Source organism: Micromys minutus (assembly GCF_963924665.1).
Source record: "Micromys minutus genome assembly, chromosome: 33".
NCBI classification, from domain to species: domain Eukaryota; kingdom Metazoa; phylum Chordata; class Mammalia; order Rodentia; family Muridae; genus Micromys; species Micromys minutus.
Window position 1 is genome coordinate 10,420,152 of NC_137968.1, and position 12,934 is coordinate 10,433,085.

General features: G+C 41.0%; 2 pseudogenes across 2 annotated transcripts; one reads left to right on the top strand and one right to left on the bottom strand.

The window, feature by feature from the left end:
- The first annotated feature begins 3,183 nt into the window (after window positions 1-3,183).
- On the top strand, window positions 3,184-6,170 carry LOC308414266 (zinc finger protein 341-like; annotated as a pseudogene). The gene is made up of 2 exons: window positions 3,184-4,575; window positions 5,152-6,170. The product of its transcript is annotated as a zinc finger protein 341-like (transcript).
- Window positions 6,171-12,379: 6,209 nt separating this feature from the next.
- Window positions 12,380-12,934, bottom strand: LOC308414270 (glycine cleavage system H protein, mitochondrial-like; annotated as a pseudogene). The gene has a single exon. The product of its transcript is annotated as a glycine cleavage system H protein, mitochondrial-like (transcript).

Sequence of the window (12,934 nt, forward strand, 5' to 3'; positions counted from 1 at the left end):
AATTGACATAGAGACACACAACTTGTCAAGGGACAGATGACAAGGGACTGTGAAGCACATCTGTATTATGTCCTCTCCTCCTAAGACTCAGGGATCATTATGGAAGAGGGAGAAGAAAGAGTTGCATGTGTCCTCTCACAGTGGCTATGACAGAAGGAACAAGATCTGTATAAACTCAAGACAGACAAAATCCTGATATGGAGGGGTCAAGTATGTTCTATATGCTGTTCCTAGCCAAAAGAATGGTACATGGGTATCTGATAGCTTCTAGATGAGGGAAAGTTAGCTTTTCTTAAGAATATGATGGGAGATCTAACCAGCACCAGGGGATGGCGACACAGCCACGAGTATACACCAAACATTAATTAGACTCTACTGTATAAAAACTGAATGAAGGTTACAAAGTCAGGTGGGAATGAAATGTGGGAAGGGTGGATGTGTGGGGTAAAGGACAAGGATGAATACAATCAAAATATGATGTGTGAAATTCTCAAAGATCTAACAAAAACACCTTTACAAAGAACTGTTTACCCAATTCTTCACCCAATTTACCCAATACATGTGAAATGATTGAAAATGCCCCATCCTAGTGTTGTTGTTGAGATAGTTATGAAACAGCTGACAAATTATTACTCTTCTCTTTGGAATTGAAAAGACTGGTACAATAGATTTATTAAAAAATTACTTGGCCCATAAATATTCATGGGCTATAACAACTACCTTCTGGAGCTCATTACAGAAATTAGTAAAAGTCTAAAACTGCTACTATTATATTTGAAGAGGAGTTTTGAAATTTGTTTTATTCTGCACAAAGAACTTGTTGGATGTATATTTCATGAGCTCTGGGTGGGAGGGAACATTTCTTACTGCAACATAGGAGAGCATCTAATCAAACATTTATGTCAGCAAGAATTTTCTTTTGTAGAAGAAAGATAATATTATTAAAAAGCTTAAATAGCATAATCATGCCCTAAAGTCATGGATTCTGTTTGGGCAAGACAGAGATGAGGCAGCGGTTCAAGCAATGGATAATTGCTGACAACTGTATTGCGTCAGGAGCATGACAGATGGATATGACTTTTGATCTTTACTTCATTGGAGTAAGCCTTAACCTACTCTTTCAACCAAGCTCTTTCTGTTAACCTTACTGAGTAACAAAGCATTCGAAAGTGTTAACCTTAAATCTCCTGTGTCATTTTTTATATTCGAAGGAGACAAAGCCTCACTCAAGAACTGAATATTGTTTGCGAATAATTTCAGAAGGGGATATAAAGTGCTTTAAAATGCATTCATTTCAGCCGATGTTGATATGGTAACCACTGGTTTCCGTTTCAGCCGAGGAAGAGAAGACCCTGTCCAGGTTGTTATGGACAAACATACCTGCATTAACTGGCAGCTTTCATTAGATCTTCCACTTTCTGCAGGCTCCTCTATTTCATGTGTGGGTTCTGAGAAACTGTAATAAATCTGATGTATGAGTAGTGATGATTGGGCTGTTTTCTCTCCTCTGGTTTTCTCTCTGAAGGGATCATTTCTGTCCAGTTGTCGTTGTGCATTTTATATTATGTTAATGATTTAAAAGGCATCTGCCTACAGCAGATATTCAGTGCTGCTTACTGTGGACACGCCAAGCTGGAATTATATTTCAATGGGGCACTTCTGTGTAAATGATCAGTATCCTTGAAATATTGTACCCAGCTCAAGACTTGCTATTTATCCAAGAACAGAAAATGGGAGAGATTTTACTGTTATTAGTACAAAGTTATAAAATACAACATCCCATGCTGTGGAATAGGTGTCAACAATTCAATAATCTTAAACTGTTGCCTTTATGGACCTGTGCTATAAAAATGAGCACTACTATAGTACTTACATATAAGATTCCAATAATCTGCTGTTTATTGGAATAAAATCTGCTGATTATTGTAGTAAAAATTAAATTTTCTAACATCTATTATAAGATTGCTGTTGACTAATAAAATTTAGCTACTAAACATGAATGCAATGTAATTTTGAGTTTTTATATGAGGCTTAAATTTACTTTTATTGATGTCATGTCAATTTCCTGAGCTTCTACAGGGCCCAAATTTGTTTTTATATATTTAATCTAGTAAAATAATGGCACTCAAGGGATCCTCAGTACTGATTAATTCACCTTCTCCTAGATTTTCTATTTAAGGAAGTAATATTTTATTTTACTTTTCATAATTCAGCTTAGTTTAAAACTAGTTCCTACTGGAAAATATAATTTTATGTAACCCCAGTATTATTACTAGCCTTGATTTAATTATTTTAAACAAAGTGAAGCTTTGCTAATGGCAGCCTTGTATGAATAACAAAATGTATATAATGCAATTTGACCATAAGATTTTAAGACGAAATAAAATTTCTTAATACCTTGTTCTAAAAGTTTTTCAAATATTAAAAAAATAGGTTTTTTTAGTTCGTTTTGTTTTTAATTACCCCTGAAGTGATAACAATATCCTCAAACTGGGCTATGTCTTCGGAACCTTGGTGCCTTTTATAGAAGACATATGTGTACCACTTTAGCCACTAAAGTATTCTATATATGCTCTTCCTAGTATGTTAATGAATAAAAAAGAGCATGGTTTTTGGAGTTTGACAATGTTAGACTTCAATTCACCATCCATTTGGCTTTGGTCATTTTCTAACTGGTCAGAGTTCATTTTTAAAAATACTAGTAATGATGGTGGTTATTGAAGGGAGGAAAGAGGATTAATACTAGTTAATGTGTGCAACACTCCAGGCATATCTGAGAAATTCTGTACATCCAGGTTTGATGGAAATCTTGCAAGATAAACCCAACATATGTAAAAGGACTTAAAAAAATATCCTTAGTAGGTAAGTATTTAACATTCCCCACTGCTTGGAAACACAAGTGGAGAATTTTATAGCTAACACTTTGCTGTGTTGCTCTGGGTCTTTACAAAAGAAGAGAACCCAGGACTTAATATGAATGTTCATGAGGGAATAATGTAGAGGGAACCAAGAGAATTTTGAGAGCCACCAAGACTGATGTGAATTAACCCAAAGAGAGGGCAGGATGGAGAAGAGATTGTATGGAATCAATACGAAGTCCAGTTTTCTTTTAAGTAAAATTTCTACAGACACCAGTAGTTTTAAGACTCAGTCTCAGACTCCCCAGGCGGCGGTAGCTCCAAGATGGCACCGATGATCTTTGAAGCCCTGGAGGGAATGGACGATCAAACGGTTCTGGCCGTCCAGTCCTTGTTGGATGGCCAAGGAGCAGTCCCTGATACAACAGGGCAAAGTGTATGATTCCTGCCTCCCGTCCAGTCACTGGATGATGAGGATGTCTTTCTCTGCGGGAAGTTTAAGAAGCAGTTCTCAACTCCCTGCAGGCCTTCATGACGGAAAGCGTGAACAGTGCCCGGGGAACGCCCTCGCCTTGGCCACAGTCTCGCCGGCTACCAACAGCATCTAAACACCTTCAGCAGCCCTGCTGCCATCCAGCAGGCCCCGCCTCCTGGCAACCTCCAGATCTCCACACACATCACAGTGCCACCATCCCCACTGATCCAGATCCTGGTGCAAGGGAACATCTTGGTGAGCTATGATGTGCTCATGTCTACCAAGTCAGCCTTCACTTCCTTGGACCAGCCAATGCTCCAAGGACCCCCACATGTGCAGAACAGCTTGAACATGCATTCCGTGCCCAATTACCTCACCCAGCCTCCACTCCTTCCTCTACCCCCTCCACCCCTGCTCCCCACAACCTCCACCTTCTCCACCTTAGACCCTGGGCCCTTATAGGGGCTCCAATCCCGTTGGGAATAGTGAGGTGGAGGTATACAGTGCTTCTTCGGCCATGTCGGGGAACGGAACAGTAGAGATTCAGGCCCTGGGGTTGCAGCCATACCCACCCTGGAGGTGCCAAACCAAATCAGTGTGGGGAGGCTCCCTTGTACCCCACACCCCTGTCCGTGTACAGCCCTGGCAAGAAGGAATGCAAACCCAAAGGACCCAGTTCCACTGTCCCCATGACCAGTGCAAATGGGGCCATGGTGGCCACCATTGACTTCCCACCAACACGGAAGAACAGATGTGCTAAAAAGGTGCCAGTGGACTCCCAGAAGCTGCTGGGAAGCCAAAGGCTCATACTGTGACAAGTCATTCACTATCTTTGATCTTCAGCAGAACATCCGAAGCCACATGGGAGAAAAGCTTTTTCGGTGCTTGGCCTGGGGCCATGCCTTTTGTCCAGAGTCTAATGTCAAGACGCGTATGCAAATTCATAAGGTGTGGCCTCCGAGGAGAATTGGTGGGTGTCACAGTTTCCCGAAACTCTGTGACATTACAAGTCATGGCTTTGAACCCCGACAAGCAAGAAGAGGAAGACACTGGGTTGCGTCAATCCCTGTCCAGCACCACACAGCGCCAGGCCTTGCCCACAGCTGGAGACGAAGGTGACAAGCCAGATGCCAAGCAGGTGGTTCTTATGGACAGCTCCTACCTCTGTCATTTCTGCTCAGGCAAGTTCAGCGCCTACCTCCAGGTCAGCTCCCACATGATCCAGAACAAAAAGGAGCAGAAGTAACCTGGAATTAGTCAAAGTTTTCTTGGTGTGTAAAAATTAAGTATAATGCTTTTTAATTTTCTTTCTTTCTTTTTTTTTTTCTCTTGAACTTCATATAGTCTGTGAGTTGTATCTGGGGTGTTCAGAGCTTTCTGGGGTTAGTATTTAATTATCAGTGACTGCATATTATGTTTGTTCTTTTGTGACTGGGTTATCTCACTCAGGATGATATTCTCTAGATGCAACCATTTTCTTAAGAATTTCATAAAGTCATTGTTTCTGATAGCTGAGTAGTACTCCATTGTGTAAATGTACCACAATTTTTGTATCCATTCATCTACTGAAGGACATCTGGGTTCGTATTTAACATGTACTTTGTGCTCATTGTAACTAGTAAGATCTTAATGCACACTATCAAACCTTTAAAAAAACAAGTACTGACAAAAATGTGTTCGTATACTTTTATGCAAAAATGCTTAAAATCTGTACATTTATCTTTGTTTTTTAAAATGAAGTTGTCCAATTAAAAAAATAAACAAGGTGGTATAAAAAAAACAAAAAACAAACTAACAAAAAAAGGAACAGAAGTACAGGTACATGGTCAAAAGCTGTACCCAGATGTTCCCCAGGCTGGACACCTTTCTGGAGCATGTCCGAAGCCACCAGGAAAAGCTGAGCTATTGCTGTCATTTCCGTAACACGAACTTTCCCTCACTGTATGACCTGGGCGTCCACCAGTACTCCCACAGTCTCCTGCCGCAGCACAGTCCCAGGAGGGACACCATCGTCTACAATTGTATCAAGTGTGTCAGCAAATACTTGACTGCCGAGGCCTTGGAGCGCTATGCACAGACGGCCACTCATAACTTCTCCAGCCCACACTGCCAGAAGGTCTTCCCTTGTGAATGCTACCTACAGCGTCACTTAGCAACACATGGTAGTGGTGGCTGGTTCAGGTGCTAGATCTGTAAGTTCTTCTGGAAGGAGCACTACCTCAAGCTGCACGCCCGCATCCACTGAGGAGAGAAGCCCTGCAAATGCTCAGTGTGTGAGTCTGCATTCAACCGCAAAGACAAGCCAGGGAGATATGGTGACCCATGAGCCTTTCTAGAAGTACCAGTGTCCCTTCTAGATGCACACAGGCTACAGGAAGGAGTTCAGCTGGCAGGACAAGCTGAAAGCTCACATCGCCTCCTACGCTGGCCTGAAGCTCAAGTGTGGGCTGTGCAGTAAGTCCTTTCTCCTAGCAGAGCACCCACGCCCTCACACAGGCATCGACAAGTTCCTATGTGCCGGCTGTACCAAGGGCATCTCATGACACAAATACCTCAAGGATCACCGCTGCTGCCTGGGTCCCAGGAAGGACCTGCAAACCCGGCGGCCCCTCCTGGATGAGGGCAACAGCTTGTGGTGCTGGCATCATCGTCAGCGTGAATAAGGGCTGGTGGAGGTGAAGGCCACAAGCCACCCTTTGATCAGGACGCTGTGGTGGGCGGGGACCCGGAGCTGGTGGTGCCTGGGCTCCAACCTGGCACTTGCTGAGCTGCAGGCTGGAACTGTGGGAGGGTGTGCCATGCTCACTGTCCCAGACTACATCCAGGCCTCTGAGTAACCTGGGTGGACCTCCCGGAGGTGTGTGTGTGTGTGTGTGTGTGTGTGTGTGTGTGTGTGTGTTGGGGGCAGGGGAGGGTGCACTGGCACAATCCCTTTTGGAAGTTACAGTGTCAACCTTGTCCCACTGCTGTCCTATGCTCCGCGATTATCTGGAGAAACTTGCAGCAATCACAGGGTCTGAGGCAGGCATCAGAGCTCCAGGGCATAGCATCGGTAAGAGAGATGACCAGAACCTGAGGTGCCCAGACGACTGGTTGATGGAGTCAGTACTTCGGCATCCTCCAAGAGAAGGTAGGGTGATCCCACTCACCTCTCCAGGTTACCTGGGGTGACCTCAGGTTGTGCTGCCCTTTAGGATGCCAGCTGGATGTGGCTGGAGTCCTTGTTTGTCGAACACTTCTGTGCTGACTGACCCCTCAGATGACTGTATGAGGTATGTAAGAGGCTTAAACTGTAGCTACCAGCCAACCCTTGCTTCAAATTCACCAGTGTGACCAGAGCAAGGCTCTTTACCTCTTTCTGCTGCGTGTTCCTCAGCTGTACAACAGGACACTACCTCCTAGAGTGTTTCGAGGACATAGTATGCTAAAATGTGAAAAGAGCAAGGCACAGTGCCTATGGCTTGGGAAGGGCTCAATAAATCTCAATAAATGTTTTTACCAATGTGGGGTGAGGAGGGAGAGACTCAGTCTCCATCAAAGGCATCTTACTTCTCCCTGGGATGAATATCCTTGCTGTGCTCAGTTTCCAGCCAGAAGAATCCTGCAGAAAGCCTGGCTTTCATGTATTACTGTAATAAGTACTGACAAACAGTAGTTGGGCTAGTCAATGAGTTATAATCTCTGCAACTAGATGTTAGAGTCGTACATTCTACAAAACACATGTTAGGCTTTTCTCTCAACATCCTGACCTCAACTCTAGCAACCCTCTCTTCCGTCTTCAGTATCCGACAGTTCCCATTTTTATCGCTGGTCTCGTTATTTCATAAGAATGTGCTGCTTCTGAAGGTGAGTCAAGCCGTTCTCCATCCTCTAGGAAAAGCTCATTAAGTGTTCTCACACTCATTGCAACCTCTGCTCCCGCCCCTACTTCTCTTACTCAGCCCAGGATCTACAGTATCATGGTAATCAGTATCTTGCATCCAATCAACTGTATTCACGCATCATAATTTAAATTACATTTACATTCAATTATTCTACCGCTTTACAACAGAACCTTAGAAACGAAACGGTTGAAGACTTTCTTAATCTTTATTCACTCTCCTTCTTGGTCTCAGTCTCTACAGATTGCTACCATTTTAACCATACAATGATGCTTCAGCACTGGTTAAAAATCTGTGTTTATACTCTGCTTATACTTGATACAAAAATATTTCACAGCCACACTTTCTCCTTATCCCTTTCCAGCTGCAAAATATTCTCAGTTGAAGGTTTGCTGTATATTTAATCGGGAAAATTTGGGGGAAATGCTCTAAGCTTAGCAAACGGTCAGATTTATCTTACTAAAATAAAATAAGGTTTATTTAGATCTATGGTTTTGGAGACTTCAGTCCAATATCTAGGATATCCAGGTGATAATGATAAAGAGGACATGGGATCAAACTGCTTGTTTCATAAGCCAGGGAGAAAAATCAAAACCTAGTAAGTAAGTATATGGTGTCTTGTGTTCTCATGCTAATGATGTTACATAAAAACATGTTTGCAGTGTCCCCCACAGAAGACTAAAGGAAGCCTGTTCAAGTTGGTTGGGTTTTTTTGTTTGTTTGTTTCTTTTCTTTTCACGCTTCTAAACTGCCTTGCAATCTAAACGGAGGGGTAGTCTATGTCGGTTACAACAGGGATTACTTAGGCTGTGTAGTTTTTGCTTGTTTTTTATTTTGTTTTGTTTGTTGTTGTTTTTTAGTTATTTTCTTATTTCCATTTCAAATGATATCCCCTTTCCCAGTTTCCCCTCCAGTAAAACCCTATGTCATTCCCTCTCCTCTTGCTTTTATAAGGATGCTCCCCCAACCACCCACCCACTCCTGCCTCTCCACCCTGGCATTTCTCTACACTGGGGCATTGAGCATCCATAGGAAGAAAGGTATCTCCTCCCATTAATGTCCAACGAAGCCATCCTCTGCAGCATGTGCAGCTAGAGCCATGTGTACTCTTTGAATGTTGATTTAGTCCCTGGGAGCTCTGGGGGATCAGGTTGGTTGATATTATTGTTCTTCCTATGGGTTACAAATCCCTTCAGCTCCTTCAGTCTTCTCTCTAACTCCTCCATTGGGGACCCCTGTTCTCAGTCCAATGACTGTCTGTGAGCTGTCTCTCTGTGTGTCAGGCTCTGCCAGAGACTCTCAAGAAACAGATGTATCAGGTCCTTTCAACAGCATTTCTTAGCATCTACAATACTGTCTGGGTGTCTATATATGGGATAGATCCCCATGTAGGTCAGTCCATGTATGGCCTTTCCTCCAGTCTCTGCTTCACAATTTGTCTCTGTATTTCCTGCCTTGAGAATTTTGTTCCACTTTCTTAGAAGGAATGAGGCATCCACACTTTGGTCTTCCTTCTTGAGCTACACGTGGTCTGTAAATTACGCCTTGGCTATTCCCAACTTTTAAGCTAAAATCCACTTGCCAGTGAGTACAGTGTTTTTTTGTTTTATTGTTTTGTTTTTTTTCTTTTTCCTTTTTATGTTTCTATTTCTTGGAATAGTTTGAAGAGTATTGGTATTATTTCTTCTTTGTAGGTTTGGTTCAATTCTGCACTAAACTCATTTGGTCCTGGGCTTTTTAGGTTGGGAGACTGCTTCTATTTCTTTAGGGTTTATAGGACTGCTTAGATAGTTTATATTATCCTGATAAGATTCTGGTATCTCTCTACAAAATTGTCCATTTCATTCAAATTTTTCAGTTTTGTTGATTATTGGCTTTTGTAGTAGGATCTGATGATTTATTTTTTGGATTTCCTCAGTTTCTGATGTTATATCTTTCTTTTCATTTCTGATTTTGTTAATTTGGATACTGTCTCTGTGTCCTCTGGTTAGTCTGGCTAAGGGTTTTTAAATCCTTTTGATTTTCTCAAAGAACCAGCTCCTGGTTTTGTGATTTGTTGTATAGTTCTTTCTGTTTCTTCTTGGTTGATTTCAGCCCGAGAGTTTGATTATTTCCTGCTGTCTACTCCTCTTGGGTATATTTACTTCTTTTTCTTCTAGAGCTTTCAGATGTGTTGTCAAGTTGCTAGTTTATACTCTATCCATTTTCTTTTTGGAGGCACTCAGAGCTGTGAGTTTTCCTCTTAGCCATGTGTTCCATAAGTTTGGGTATGTTGTACTTTCATCTTCTTTAAATTCTAAAAAAGTCTTAAATTTTTTTTTCCTTGACTAAGTTATAATTGTGTAGAGTATTTTTCAGCTTTCATGTGTACATGGGCTTTCTGATATTTTTGATGTTATTGAAGACCAATCTTAATCCATGATGATCTGATAGGATACATGGGATTATTTTAATCTTCTTGCATTTGTTGAGGCTTATTTTGTGACTGATTATATGATCAATTTTGGAGAAAGTACTAAAAGACCACCGGAATTGGGGACGCCCCTCACTCAAGTACTGGTAAAACGAGAACCAAGAACTCACAGAGAGCCCATCTTGCTGCAATCAGGCAAGAGGTTCATTGGGGTGGGGGAGGCCAGTGCTCTGGGGACAACACGTATCTCACACAGGAGATAGAAGAGTCAACCCCAAACTCAATTAAAGGGACATATTTATAGGAAAAGTTGCATAGGTAGTTAGCAATAGATGCATAGCAATTTTACTGGTTTATTCAAATTGGCATACTCTACTTATTTTGGACATGGTTCAACTCTAGGCCATCCTGATTTTGGGGCACACTGACCTTCATACTTGTCTTTCTCAGGACTGCAAAGTCAGACCTTTTTGAGACCAGGTGGTTTGTGGTTTCTGTTTTCAGCCTTGAGACATACTTGTCCTCAAGGCAGGGTTAGTGGGGCCAATTTAAAATTTTAACTCTTTCAGTACTGTGAGAGAAGAAGGTATATTCTTTTGTTTTAGGATAAAATGTTCTATAGATATAAGTTAAATCTATTTGGTTCATAACTTTTTTTAGTTTCACTGTATTTCTGTTAAGTTTCTGTTATCATGATCTATCCATTGATGATAATGGGGTGTTGAAATATCTCACTATTATTTTATGAGGTGCAATGTGTGCTTTGAGTTTTATTAAAGTTTCTTTTGTGGTTGTGGTTTTCCTTGCATTTAGAGCATAAATGTTCAGAATTAAGATTTCAACTTGGTAGACTTTTCTTTTGATAAATAAGAAGTGTTCTTCCTTATCTTTTTGATAACTATTGATTGAAATTCAATTTTATTCAAAATTAGAATGGCTACTCCAGTGTGTTTCTTGGGACCATTTGCTAGGAATATTCTGAGGTAATGTCTGTCTTTTACTGAGGTTATGCAGCAAAATGCTAGGTTCTGTTTATGTATCCAGTCTTTTAGTCTATGTCTTCTTATCAGGGAATTGAGTCCCTTGATGTTAAGAGAAATTAAGGACCATCCCTCGATCATTGCTTCCAGTTATTTTTCTCATTATATTGAAATTGTGTCTGTGTGGCCATCTTCTTTCACATTTGTTGAAAAAAGATCACTTTTGTCCGTTTTCTAGGATGTAGTTTCTCTCCTTGTATTGGAGTTTTCCATCTACTATCCTTTGTAGGGCTTGATTTGTGGAAATATATGGTGTAAATTTGGTTTTGCCATGGAATTTCATGGTTTATTCATACATGGTAATTGAGAATTTTGCTGAGTATAGTAGCCTGAGCTGGCGTTTTTGTTCTCTAGTGTCTGTATGACATCTGGCCAGGATCTTCTGGATTTTAGAGTGTCTACTGAGAATTCTGGGAAAGACTGTCTTCATCAACACTTTAACAAGGGAACATTCATATAATATAATATAATATTTATATTAATATATCTAATATATGTCATATAATTAACATAATATGTGCTTAATAAAATACAAGTCACTAGCTTGTATCTTCTAATTTCTATCTCAATTCTCATTGTTTGTTTACTTATGATCAACATACAGCATAAGATCCATGAGAAAAATTTTTGTTTTTGTTATTCACGGACACATGTGCAACTCTGGACAATAATAGTAACTCAATAAAAATTTCAAATGAGTATATTGATTTATTCACAAAGGGAATCTATGTAAACTAAATGAGTCTCAGTGTGATCATTGTTGGGGTTCATTCTTTTTACAGTGTCAGAATTTACTGCATAATGGTAAATTTAGAAGAAACAGAGGTTTTGATAAAACATTTGTCACGTTGTTTGTTTTGGTAGACCCTGTCATCTTTTAGGATAAAATTCTATTATACTGCCCAACTTGGTTTGAAATTCTTGATTCCTTTTTAAGCCTCCCACATGCTAATAACACAGGTATTTGTTGCATATATGTTGTTTATATAATATACATTATTTTATTTTATTTTTGGGTTACTTCAGTTTCTGAGATCATTCCTTTTATTTCCCCAGAGAGGATGAATGTTTTACTTGTTTTTCATGATGTTACAAAACCAGTGCTTCATGGTGGAGAAATAACAGGCAACATAGCACATGTCGAAGCAAAGACAGTACTCTCCTGCATCTGACCCTGTACACACTTCTCTGTATTTCCAGGCATTTCCAAAGAGAGGACACTAAGTCTCTGACCAAAACCCAGTGGTGGATGTGAGCAAGTTACAAAACTATGTAAGATATGCCACTGTTGTTCTGAATTATGGAATTCTTATACCCAGTAGGTAGGTTCTCACCCTCTAACTGTGGCTGGTCTGGAACATGTGTTATGTAGACCGACCTTGAATGAACATCTGCTGTTGAGTGCTGGGATTAGATGATGGTTCTCACCAAACTCAGCTTCATAACCACTTTATACCATAAGGTGATCTAAGAATTCTAAACACCAGAGCTTAACCCCTAGTCTAAATACTTAATATGGTAATTATCAGAAATCTGCACACTGTGTTTATCTGCATCCATTAGGAAGTTGGGGATGTGTCTTAGGTAGCACTGTCAAGAAGAGTTTCTTTCCATTAGTATTACTAAAAGTTAGTGCAAGTCCTCTATTCTTCACTAGTTTAAGATAAGCATGCTAGAGCAGGTCATGTCCAGTTTTATCTGGAAGTGGAGGGTCACTCCTCAATGGAAGTCACATATTTCTCATATGCCTCTTCATTCATTAACTCATCCGGCTCAGGAGGATCCCTCAGTGCCATCTTGATCAGCCAAGCATCTTCATATTAGGATTTGTTGACAAACCCTGGGTTTTCAGCAAGGGCTTCACTGACTTTAGTTACCTTTCCTGACAAAGGAGAGGAGAGTTCACTGGCAGCCTTCACGCTCTCCAAAGCACAACTCTCCTTTAAGTCCCAGCACTTGAGACAAAGGCAGGAGGATCTTTGGTCTTGTGTTTTCAACTTTGTTCCAACTTCAGGCAGACTTAACAGTAAACAACATCTCCCCAAAGCTTCCTGTGCAGAATTGCTGGTTCCCACTGTTCCAATACCATCCTCTGTTATCCATCTCTGCTTCACTGTGAATTTATGCACCAACAGCTAAGCAGATCTGGTGTGCAATGAGCAGACAGCATCAGTGCTCGGTGTCCAGGGCTGCGGCGGGCAGAAGGCCAGGGCTGTCCGCAGGCTGCAGGCCACAGCCCGCACGCTCCTCGCCACACACAGGGACAT